Raw genomic sequence first — 12,936 nt, 5'->3', positions numbered from 1 at the left:
GTAATATAAGGTCTCCTGGCTTGGGCAGAGGATTAGATTAGAAGATCTCCAGGGTCCTTTCCAGCCTTATGATTCTATGATTAAGTTTATACTTCTTCAGTCTTCCATTCCATCACCTGTATTCTGGGATTTTTCAAACATTATACTGTGAGTAAGATATTTTTTTAGACTTCCTTGCTGTAGGAAACCTTGCCCAGGTTTCCAGTTCTTATGCATCTCCTTCAGAATAATAGTCTCATTAATTAGTCATATAAATCTAAAATGTTCCCCCAATTTTTCTTCTCCTAGTTTGAGTCTCTTTCAGTACTTTATTTTTCAGAGTAGCCTATCTTTCTTAGACTTGTTTATCTATTAAGATTTTGAATTGTGCGTATGTTGTTCTCCTTGATTTCCCCCTCTAAGTCATCCTGAACTCCATGGTATGTGAGTGATTTATTTCAGCAAGTTTTTTTTACCTAATTATCTTGAACATTGAGAAAATATGAGTCTTTTAATAATTTTTAATGAATTCTGTCACTGAATATATTTTCTCATCACATTTTATTTCAGAGTTGATCTTCTATGAAAGTGCAAAGGATGGATGCTAGAATGATATCAGGCAATTTAGTTTTTTAAAAATATATTTTTAGAAAAAAGAACCCCAAATCTTACTTTAAATAACTGTCTACATGAAGCCCATAGTAATTTACTTCTTAGTATTACATGAGGTTTTGCCAAATTGTCTTGGATCCCTGTCAGGGGATGCCTTCATTATACAAACTTGAGAATAGCAGAAGCTTTATCTATTCCCAAGGTTTCAGTGATTCCCATTACAAGGGTGTAATTTAAAGGCATTCCTCAGCAAATGGTTACTTGGAATTCATTGTTCAATTTATTAGTAGCATTTAAGAAGTTTCAGTATCGACTTGATAAGCCAGAATATTGCATTTTGAAAAATTTCAAGGACTCTAGTTCTAATCTATAAGGAATACAAAACATCAGCATAAGAAATTTCTGAGACCACCATAGCTTGTGAACCCTTTTAAAGCCAATGAAAATGTTATATTTGGAAAAAGTTTCACTTTTATATTCACTGAAGTTTTGGGAAGAGCTGACTGCAAACAGATTTTTATGGCCCCTGCGTGGACTTATCTCAAGCCGTATTCAATGAAAGCTGACAAGCTGACAGGTTTGATCTACCAGTGGAATATGGGGAAAGTAAGATGTCTCTTATCTCTGTATCATAGTTACAAAATATTAGACAGTGATTGTGCCAGGAAAGTTCTTGAAAATAGTATCTATCTATATCCAGATAATACTCTGATATTAAACTATACTGAAGTGCATAAAGTTAATGCTAAAGCAAATTCTTGTTTTTATATCTTTTGTTGTAAGAAGTTAACATGTTTTTAATTGGAGACCCTTAAATAAGCTTAATACCAGGAATGTATACAAAACAGGAATGGTTTGTTTCAAACCCAGAAGAAACATGTTCCCGAAGTTCTACCAATTTGTTTCAAGTCAGCCACATTTTGGCAAAATTGAATCCCAGAACTCTGGTCGGTCTGGTTTTTATACAACAGAGAATTTAAACAGAGAAAGTAGGGCAAAGCTAGTGTGCATGGTCCTCTCTTTCTCTTCCTCAGTCCTCAGAGCAGCATATGTCAATATTATTTTTTTTTTAAATAAAAAGTTAAAAAAGCAAAATAAACAAAAAGATGAAAAAACATTATAAAAAGCTCATAGGAGCCCTCCCTCCTCCTTCCTTCCTTCCTTCCTTAATTCCTTCCTTTCACTGTAAATATATATGATTTTTCTATTACCATATTTTTTTATTTTAGTCTCCCTATTTTGTACTGATTGCAAGGTTTTCCTTTTTCCAATAGTGTACCAAATTGACTCTTGCTACTGTCAGCATATATTTAATAAATTGTGATGCTTTTAATTTTAATATGTTGGTATCATATATAATATAAATATTGGTGGCTTTAATTTTGAATGATTTTGCGTAACCAAATACATGATAAAATGTTCCTTTTTTGCTGTGCCATGTCCAATATTTATCATTGTATCCTTTATTATCTTTCTGTGTTATCTTCCTTTTTTCCTTTTCTAATTCGACATGCCAGAGGTCCCCTGGCTTATTTACTTTTTCGAAATGATTTTTGTTCAATACATTTTACCTTCTTTTGAAGTTCTGCTGTTTCCAATAAATTAATTGCTATTTAACTTTACTTAATCTTTTAATATTTGTTGATCTGTATTGGTTTTGTGAATCTATTCTACTTCCTTTATTTTCTTTTCTAATTATGATTTCTATCTATAATGTTGTTTCTTCTTTTTTGCTTCATGCCTTATTAAGATTCTTCTCATATAAGCTCTATTTGTCTTCCATACAGTTATCTCTGACGTTTGAGTCCTGAATTTTAGGATGATAAAAAGTAGAACTTGACATTCTTCATAACATCCTTTTAACAATTTGAGTAATATAATCATTTCCCACTTCTACTTTTTTTTCAAGCTAAACATTCCCAAATCCACTGATCTATAGTCATATTACATAATTTCTAGTTCCCTGTTGCAATTACATTTTTCTTGTTTTGGAGCCACATCACACTTCAGTTTATGAACAACTAATGTTCCCAGATTTTTTTCAAAAGTACTATTACTGAGACATGTCTATGGAGATTCTCAATCATGCAGGTCATGCCTCTTGAAAAAAGCACCTTTGGTATTACTGAGACATACATTTCCCATTCTATATCTGTTTCTATTTTCTAAACTTTGTGAGTCTCTCTGATTCTAAAGGATAGATTTAACTCCATACCTAAAGATGGCTTCTCTAACAGTTACAAAAATTATATTAAATACTCTGCACAACAGAGATAGCATAAAACTGTTTGGTTATTTATTACATATAGTTATGATTTTCAGTGGAAACTAATTATCAATACATATTTGTTTTCCTTAAGTATGCCCTCTTTCACGACAAACTAACTAGATTTTGAATTCTAATGAGCTGGTTATTTCAAAATTCAGTTTGATAATTGTACTGCCTTAAAATTAAGAAATATTTGAGTGCCTAATGAACTAGTTACTTGAAAATCAATTGGATAATTGTATTGATTTAAAATTTAAAAATAAATTAATAATAAATTAAAGAAACATAATTAAGAAAAATCTCTCACTACATATGGAAATGTAAATGCCTTACTGTTCTAATACTTTTCAAGTCGAGCTTATTTCTGAGGAGATAGTTATATGGTTTGATGACAATGTCAGGCTTTTCTTTCCCTCAGTTGAGTGAAGACAAAAATATATTATGATCCAGTTGCAGGATTTCAAGAACAGGGATGCTTTCTAAGAGAGAATTTAAACTGATAAATCAGTACATTGGGTGTTATAGTTAGGCATCTGCCTATTGATTACTATGAGGCTGAACTAAGTCTTGAGGTAGTCATTATGGGGTGAAGTTTAGATTTGTAACAAATACTAAAGTTCCCATAAAAGCAATAATACTTGCTTTTCAGTGATGAAACTGCATGATGTCAAGGTTAGTCCTGTTGCATAGGTTCTTGGACATAGGAAGATATAATATATTTAGGAGTAAAATTAACTTTGACTGGATAAGTACATATGAAAAATCACCATTACCATGCACATTTCTTACATTACATTTTCAGTAGTAATGTTCTTCAATATTTCTAGTTGTTATATGGCTTTTGTACAAGAAGCTTTGGAGGTTCTTTGATTTTTATCACAACTGTTATTCACACAACAAATGTTACTAGCAATTGATAATGGCATTCTATCTGATAGTGACATTTTTAGAAAAAAACTGAAATATGTAAATGTTAAAGTTACAGGTAGGGGTGATTTGATGTTCAAATTATATTAAGCACTATGTTGGTGATAATGAACTTGATTGTCCCTAAACCAGTAATGCAGGAGACCATCCATGGTCTGGTGACAGCACCAAAAGGGATGTGACCCATTTTTTTCTTCAAGCTTTTAAGACTTCCAGGGAATAAACTGATTCCATTCTCATCTTTAAAATCCCCAAATGTCCCTAATAAACAGTGCAAAATTGGACATATTTTAATTTCTCCAATTTATTAGAAATATTTTACATGCTTTTAAAAATATCAGTAATTTTTGGGAGGGGATGTGTACACAAGCACACACATCAATCTTGGTTTCCTTACCCAAAGTTTTGCATGTCTCTAACTGATAACATGGGATCAGACCTTTATGAACATATAACATATTCTTGTATATCAGAAACTCTGTCCTTGTTTCTTTGTCACTTTAAGCATGTGCAAAAAGATTCAGGGTTTGTGCATGTATGATATAAGTTTTTTAAGAGTCCAGATTAAGTCATTTGTGCAAAGTGTCTGAATTTGATGCTGCTCCTCCTCCTCCTCACTTGGTTGAAGCAGATCTTGCTGGATGTGCTCAGACATGAGCATCCACATGGTTTTCATGCCTTTCTTTAGAGTGATTTACTTGGGTAGTAATAACAGTATTAGTTTAAATTTATTATGTCCTTATAATTAAATGCAGTATAGACCTAGAATAAAATAAATATTGAAACAGCAATATATTCTGTCATCTAAGGAGCTACATTTGGCAATCACAGATGGAAACCTCTTCCGCTAATTTCCAGTACTGTGAGATCTCTTCCCCTCCAATATTAGGATGACTTCATTGTTTCTAAGCTTCCATGGGTCTCTCAAAACATGGTTATGCCAACAGGCTGGGGTTACCAGGGGAGGGGTTAACTAGTAAGGTTCTAGGTTCATTGTTTTTCACATCCCTCTGTCTAGTATTTCTGTTTAACAATTTTCATAGTTTTTAAAAATGTTTTTAATGTTTGTTAATGATATTGATTTGAATATTTTTTGCTTTAGTTTTGTTGTGTCCTGCCCAGAGTCACTTGCTTATGAGACAGATACTCTGTAAATTAATTAATTAAAATATTGCAGTTAGTAATAATACAGTATCATAATATAATGTTTTAAACTTAAAGGCCCTTATTAATTGATTTATTTATTTATATGATACCCATCTCAGTATCCAAAACAATTCTGGGTGGCTTACAATAAAATCATGATTTTAAATAAGTAACATAATAACAAGCTCTCAATATTTTAAATGATAAATAAAAATATATTTATGTTGAAACAGCTTCATTGGTATCATAAAAATAAGTGTTCTAGTGCTTTTTTAAATGTTGAGATGACTGATTCCAAATGTAAACTTACCTTATGGAGCTAGAGTTGGATGAGAAAAAGCTCTTAAATATACTCATACTTAGGGAACAGTGTGTCAGTGCCATCAGTCTGTACTGGTACATTTCTCATAAGGAGTATCAGCGGTAATATAAGAAAATATACTAGACACAAATCAAGTAGTGTGCTGAGATTTTGATAGTCCAACTAAAAGACTGCTACAATACTCCAAGTGTGACACATTCAGGGCATGAACTAAAAGGGAATGTGAATGAGGAGAGAGGGAGTTGCCCTGCTGCATTAATACTACTACAGTTGTATCAGGAGCACCTAAGTGTTTACAGGTGAAAGGTTTGAATGATAATATCACTGTGTCCTGGGAAAAGCCCAGTTGGAGGCTCCTTCCATGTCCCCCGTTTAGTTGCCCACTAAAGTGGTACCCATTTATTTACCCATTCACCTGTTTTCCAACTGTTGGGTCAGCAGGAGTGTGTGACAGGAGCTCACCTTGTCCCGTGGCAGCAGCTGTATATCTAACACAAGCCTGTTGATTGTTAGTCCTGGGTCCTAACCATGCTCCATCCCTGTTGCACTGTGAGGCTCTTTCATGAACAGTGTGTTGCATCAAGAGATGCTAGAACTGCTTGATTACCACTCATAGGCAGCATTACCATCCAAGGGCATGATCAAGAAAAGCAGCCTCTTTCAAGCAGGCAGAAGCTGTCCATAAGTTGCTTGAGCTGTTCAGAGAAATAAGACCTGCAGATGCAAAGAAGTCATGTATAGTTTGCAATCAGGCCAATCCAGAGACAATTTCCCTAACTGGGGAAGAAGAAAAAGCAAATATAAGAAGAACGATGCTAGGAGAAAAAGAGGAAGTGCTTTGTGGGAGGAAGATGAAAACCATTGGCTCCAGAATCTAATACCCCAGTTCAGGATTTCAATATTGCTGGCTTTGCTATCTCTAGTGTTATGCTGGTATAGAGTTTTTGTGAATAATAAAGGTCTCATGTACATTGGCACATACAGAGAGATTTGGATTGCAAAAATCCAACCTGGCAGCCCCCAGATGGCAGCAAATTGTTAGAATTGTCTGTATCTAAAAACACAAAAATGTCCATTCATTCCTTTTTTGTTCAATCTCCTCATAGAAATGTTAACATGGAATTATACAAAGAACAGTAATATTCAAGATCATATTATAAAAAAAACAGAATGGCATATAATACATTTGCAAATGATGTGATTTTTAAAAAAAGAGATATTTCATTACATTTTTAATTAAATATTATGGAGTAGCTGGTTTAGAAGTTAATTTTGATAAGTTATCCACTATGTTAATTAACATCAAGAGTCACAAAGGCAGCTTCAGTAATTTTCCAACCTTCATATCACTCCACGCACATGTAGTACTCACTACAAAAAATTGGTGTTAGCTGCTAAAATAGCATAATGACCCTCATGTGTTCAAAGTTTAAACCGAATATATGTCATATCAGCTTTTTGTTTTGTTTTGTTAATTTTCCATTATGGAATAGCTGCATACAAAATGGCTATTCTTCCTAGAATTTTACTTTTGTTTCAAGCAGTCACAATTCCATAGTGTGTAGAACATTTGGCTCTGGACCAAGCACCCTCTTTAGTTTACTGAGCCTGCAGTGAAAGCAGAGCTAGATTATCTCTACTACTTGGTTCAATTTAATTGTCTTAATATACATTTTTAAACATCTAAGGTCTCCAACCTTAGCAACTTTAAGACTTGTGGACTTCAACTCCCAGAGTTCCTCAGCCAGCTTTGCTGGCTGAGGAACTCTGGAAGTAGAAGTCCACAAGTCTTAAAGTTGCCAAGGTTGGAGACCCCTGAGTAGCTCATCCAAGATAAAATGGAGCAAATGAAGCAGGAGTTAATGAGTTAATCCCCCCCCCAAAGTATAGTTAATTTATGAGGAAGTAACATTTCTATATTGCTTCCTGCAATTACAAATTCTGTCTTTGTTCTTGAACCATCTGCGCAGTGAAAACAGAGGCATCTGTGTAGTTCAGTTGGATCTAGAAAGACTAAAGAAACTTATTGGACTGTGGGGGGGCTTCAGGGGAGTGGAGACATTCCCCCCCTCCCATTTTCCTCCACCTTCCACCTTTCCATTCTTACTTTGACTTGCAGGTCTGTTCCCATGAATGTTTATGTACATAGTTGTATACCTTATAGCTCTAGCCAATTTCATTCCATTTTATGTCGAAATAATATTTGGGGATATTGGGTTTTACTAAGTTGTCATCCTGTTAAATATATGCACAAGTGGGCTTTCTAAACCTGGTCTGACACTATTCCAGCCTTTTTACCTACCTCCTTCTCCTTCCTTTTCTGCGATCTTGACTTAGTTTGACAGTTAGCTGTGTATGTCATAGAGTTGCCATGGAAACAGTATCCAGCACACTGCTTTCTCTCTGCCTTTCCTGTCCCACCCTCTCCTTTTTCTGAAGCCTGTTGCCATGGAAAAACTTATAATCCACCATAACTTTCAATAATCGTTCCCTTCCCCCATTTTGGTTTATTTTATTGAAACAAAACACATTAAGGTAAAACACCTTAATGTGCAGGAAAGCTGGAGGCAGGGTTGCAATTTTTTTGCCAAAAATAAATAACAAAAGCTGCTGGTGGATAAGGATTTCTGAAGGATATAAGGAAGTCTGAAGTGTCCATATTACAGAGAATGCATATACGTGCATATGTCAGAGAGAAAGAGAAAGAGGATGGGATGGGGAAAAGTAGGAAGGTCTCAAATGTATAAAAACATATGGAGGACTTTGTGGTACATCACTGACATTGACTGAGGTTACACATTGTGCTGCATTATAATATTATTCATTTGATTTTGGCTTAGTGTGTCACTGAACATAGTCTTTATGGCTTACAAATAATTCTTATGGCTTAGTTCAGTGCTGACGAACCTTTTGGGCCCCAAGTGCCCAAAGCGTGTATGTGAAAACCCAAAAGGCAAGGTACTTCCCCCCATGCATGAGCCCACACCCCCACGCATGCGTACCCCAAATGCACCCCCATCCCCACACATGCACCTCCGTGCATGTGTGGCAGAGACCCGAACTCCAGCTGGCTGGCAAGAGATGTGCATGCATGCGTGGTGGAGCTGAGCTGGGACGATGGCGCGAGTGCCCACAGAGAGGCTCTGCATGCCACCTGTGCCACACATGGTAATTACAGGTTATTCAATGAAGCATAGTTGTGCAAACCATGACTTAGCATGATGTAGAAACTCAATCAGTGTGCAATTTGAAGGATATTCTCCAAGATACTATTATAAATGATAGAATATTTTTTGATCTCTAATGCTGCCTCTCAGTCTCTCTACTTTTGGCAGTTCAGTCCAGTAATGCCCTTGACAAGCACATCTAAAGAAGCATACCAGATGACACTCACTGGGTTTTGTGGCTACTCATCTCAGTTTCATTGACACAGACATTTGAAATTACAAAATAAATAAAATTAAATAAAATAGTCTTCTGGCTATCAATTCATCAATATAGCAGCTCCTAGTGTGTATTATATATTAATATACCTAGCATTTCATAGGAACCCAACAGATTTTCTCCAAGAAAAAAAACTGAGCCAGTTTTAAAATTAGTTATTCACATGTGCCAGGACATATGAATTTCCTTTATCTCTCTCACATTCAGCTATGTTTCATTTCCAAATGTCCTATTCTTATTTTACAACAAAAGGTAGAGAAGTTGTTGGAATTAAAAAACCCACTTCTGCTAATACATAATCAGGAATGATGAAAATAGGATAAGCACAAAAGAATGGTAGTGAAAATAGGGTAGATGAAAAAATGGTTCACTCCCAGTAAGAATGAAGAACCACTGATAGTTTCAGATAAATGGTAAGCATGACAATGTGAATGAAAGTATAATTGAGGTGGGATGAAGAAGCAAAGCTAAGTGAAAGGAATGCCTTAACTGCTTAATGCAAGCAATGCTTCAACAGATGGTAGGTGACTTGTGATTTCTATGTGATGTCGGTATTTCTAGAAAAATATTTGTCTAAGTGAGATGACTTGGTATGCTCTTTTTCCAATCAGGAATTTCTCTCTCTCTCTCTCCCTCTCCTCCTCCCTCTCACCTTTAATACTAAAGATTTAATTTGTATAGTTAAATTGTCTTTTTAAATGGTACAAAAAGCCTTATATGTATGTGAATAATAATAAATTAAGTTATTCTACATATTGTTTCCCATAAATGCTCCCCTCTTGTTTTATAAGATAAACCCTGAATGCCTGATGTCAAGAAAATGGATAAGAAAATGAAAAAAAAATCGTTTAAAAACGTGAGTTGGCTAGGAAGGAGTAAACAGATTAAATGCAAAATAATTTTGAAAGCATAGAAGCACATGTTTCTATGGAAACAGCAACCCACAAAGGGAGAAACTGTAAGAATAGAGAAAGGAGAAACTGAGAAAGGTGGAACAGCCATATTTATATCTTATTTTATACTGATAAATCATTATTTGTGCCTTTTAACTGACAATTAAAAATCAAAATATCAGGGGGTGGACACTGCTACCCTTCAAGTGTACGTGTAAAAGAAGACAAACCAATGGTGACAAACTGAGACAAGCATTTAAGCTGCTTAATTTATTAATCTTTTTAGATCTGAATGTCCACGTTTAAGTACAGGAAGTCCCTTTTTTCATTGCTGTTATTTAGTACCCTAATTTTGCAGTTCACCAAAATTGATATTATTATTCTGATGGCAAGTAGAGCAGAAGAGCTCTTCCATTAAATTTGAAGACGATGTCTGTGTAGAAGTGTTGGAATTTTTTGTTTTGGACAGTAAGAATTTATAGATTAAGGATACTTCCAGAGGTGGGATCCAAATTTTTAACAACCAGTTCTGTGCGTGTGGCTTAGGTGGTGGACATGGCTTGGTGGTCATGTTATTGGCTGGGTGTGGCCAACTCAATATCACTCACATCGAGGCACGCATCTCCTCGCCTGGCCTCTCATGACTGTGGGGATGATGCAACAGTTGTAAGTGTGAAAAATGGTCATAAGTCACTTTTTTCAGTGCCATTGTAACTTTGAATGGTCACTCCACACAAGCAAAGTACCAGCAAAGGAGGGAAAAAAATCTCTAGAGAGACAGGAAGTCTAGTCCTGCCAAGAATGTAATAAGGGTTAATGGAGAGGCAGTTTCTGTAAGCAACACCAGAATGTTTTCTTCCTGCCTTCCTTACAGGATTAGGCCAGTAATTTAACAACCGGTTCTCCAAACTACTTAGAATGTTAACAACCGGTTCTAGCGAATAAGTGCGAACTGGTAGAATCCCACCCCTGGGTACTTCACCTTTTACAGGGTGTGAACAATTATGTATAAAGCAGTTTTATTTTTTGTTTAGACTTGGTAACATCCGATATGCTATTCTTTTCTCTTTAACTTCCTTTTCCTTTTCACAACTGCTTTCAAGCAATTGTTGAGATGTTGTTAAAATATAACTTCTAGCATCCCAAAGGATGAACAACATGCTGGAAATTATAGTTAAATGTTGGGAATTGTGGTTAAAACAATGTTTTCTGATCTATTCCTGGTGTATTATATGATATCAATCTCCAGTGTCATCACAGAATCATGGAACAGAGGTGGTATTCAGCAGGTTCTGACCAGTTCTGGAGAACCATAGCAGAAATTTTGAGTAGTTCGGAGAACTGGCAAATACCACCTCTGACTGGCCTCACCCCTATCTATTCTCTACCTCCCAAGTCCCAGCTGATCAGCTGGGTCTTCTTTTGTTGCTCTGCACAGGAGAACAGAGCTGGAAAGCAGGTTAGTGGGATGGGGAGGGAATGGGATTTTGCAATAACCTTCCCCCTGGAGTGGGGTGGAAATGGAGATTTTACGGTATCCTTCCCTTACCATGCCCACCAAGCCACGCCCACACAACCAATAGTAAAAAAATTTGAATCCCACCACTGTCATGGAATGCTTCAGCCTGATAGTTCAACTACTTTGTACTTTGGTGCTTTACTGGGACTGAAAAATGTTATTTGTGTTCCTGGGGGCATGCTGAATAATCTTCTGTTCCGTATAGGCCCAGTTTCTTACTTGTTGCTTCTTTGCATTATCCCGCACTTATTTCTAGAACAACATAATTATGGAGGTTTTATTACTGATTCATAATTTTGCTTCTCAATAAGTATACCTCTAAGCAAAGATAAATGTTGAATAAATATAAAGACGTATTTAACAGTAACACAGTAGTTTGGAGGAAAGGTATGGTTAAGAAATTAAGCTATGAAAATCTACTGTTTGTTTTGCATACTCTTTCTCTTATACTGTCATTTCTAATTCCTGAGGAAAATAGTAGGTTTATTGTCAGTTTATTGGTCTAAATGGAATAGGAAGGAAAAGAAATCATATGCTGATACACTTTTTCAAGAGACTAAAACTACAAATGTAATCAATTGTTAAATGATTAGTTATTAAGATTTAGACAACTCCAAGTGTACACAAGTTATAATTCTCAGTATCTTTTTTCTTCTTTAATCAAAATATCATTGTTTCTTATGAGTCGTGCTTTGTCTGTATTACAGACTATAGCTTTTCCGTTTTTTTCTTTTTTAATTGATACCTTGTATTCTGTCACTGAGGATAAAAAAAGATCACTCTTTACTGACAACATCTATACTGAAGTTAGATGAAGAATATTATTATTTTTAAATTGTTTTTATAACTAATGTAGAAATAAGCACAAGGTTTTCAGAATGACTGCACCTGCTGACTGCTAAAGTCAAAACACCAATGGCAAGAGGATGGGTGAGATCCTCTGTACTGCTGCACTGGAGTAATATTTTTTAAAGTACCTAACCAATTTAATTCAAGGATACTTCTGAATTCAGAATCCAGGCCAGTATTTGAGACAACATAAAGTCATGATAATTTCTTTAAGTGTTTTCCCCCAGATTAACTTCATTATATAATCAATCAATTTACACTGTTAAAATTAGCCAATCTCATTTAGACCTCACTGGTTAAACTAATCAGTCCAAGCCATTGGACTTTTCAGCTATTGCCTACATAGCTCTATATATAAACTAACTGCTAATTTGTAGATTCTATATACTATATATTCAGTAATTGAGGAATGTTTCCAATATTAACGGAGCAATGGTATCATCCCTTCACATTATTGTTGTATAGTAATGACAGGAACATACATACGGTACAGTGGTGGGATTAAAATAATTTAACAACCGGTTCTCTGCCCTAATGGCCAGCTGGTCACCAAATGAACTGTTGTAAGTCAAGGATTACCTGTACAAAATTACAAAAAGTTTCTTTGGTTGCAAAAAGCTATCCTAAATACCAGTCATTAGATTAAAAATACCTGCAAGCTAGAGTTACAAATCAGGCAGAGTGCTAGAGAACCTTGCGGAATGAAAATAGTTAAAATGCAATGATAACTATCAGCAGCCAACTCTTGCCCATAAAGTGAAATCCTTTAGCAGAGAGGTGATTTAAGCTCTCCAGACAGAGCACACCCAGGAGAAGCAAACCTTAGATCTATTTGCACCACTTAAAGATACCAATAAAACTTTTATTTAAAAAAAAGATACCAGTTGGTGTCACTCACTTCACAAGATATCCCAAGGAACTCATCCAGATTTAAGGAAAGATCACATGTCCCCCTAGAAAGGCAGTAAAAAAATCA

Source organism: Pseudonaja textilis, chromosome 5, assembly GCF_049901715.1.
Source record: "Pseudonaja textilis isolate UNSWEBS1 chromosome 5, rPseTex1.2, whole genome shotgun sequence".
In the NCBI taxonomy this organism is placed as follows: Eukaryota; Metazoa; Chordata; class Lepidosauria; order Squamata; family Elapidae; genus Pseudonaja; species Pseudonaja textilis.
Note: the sequence above shows the minus strand (reverse complement) of the source record.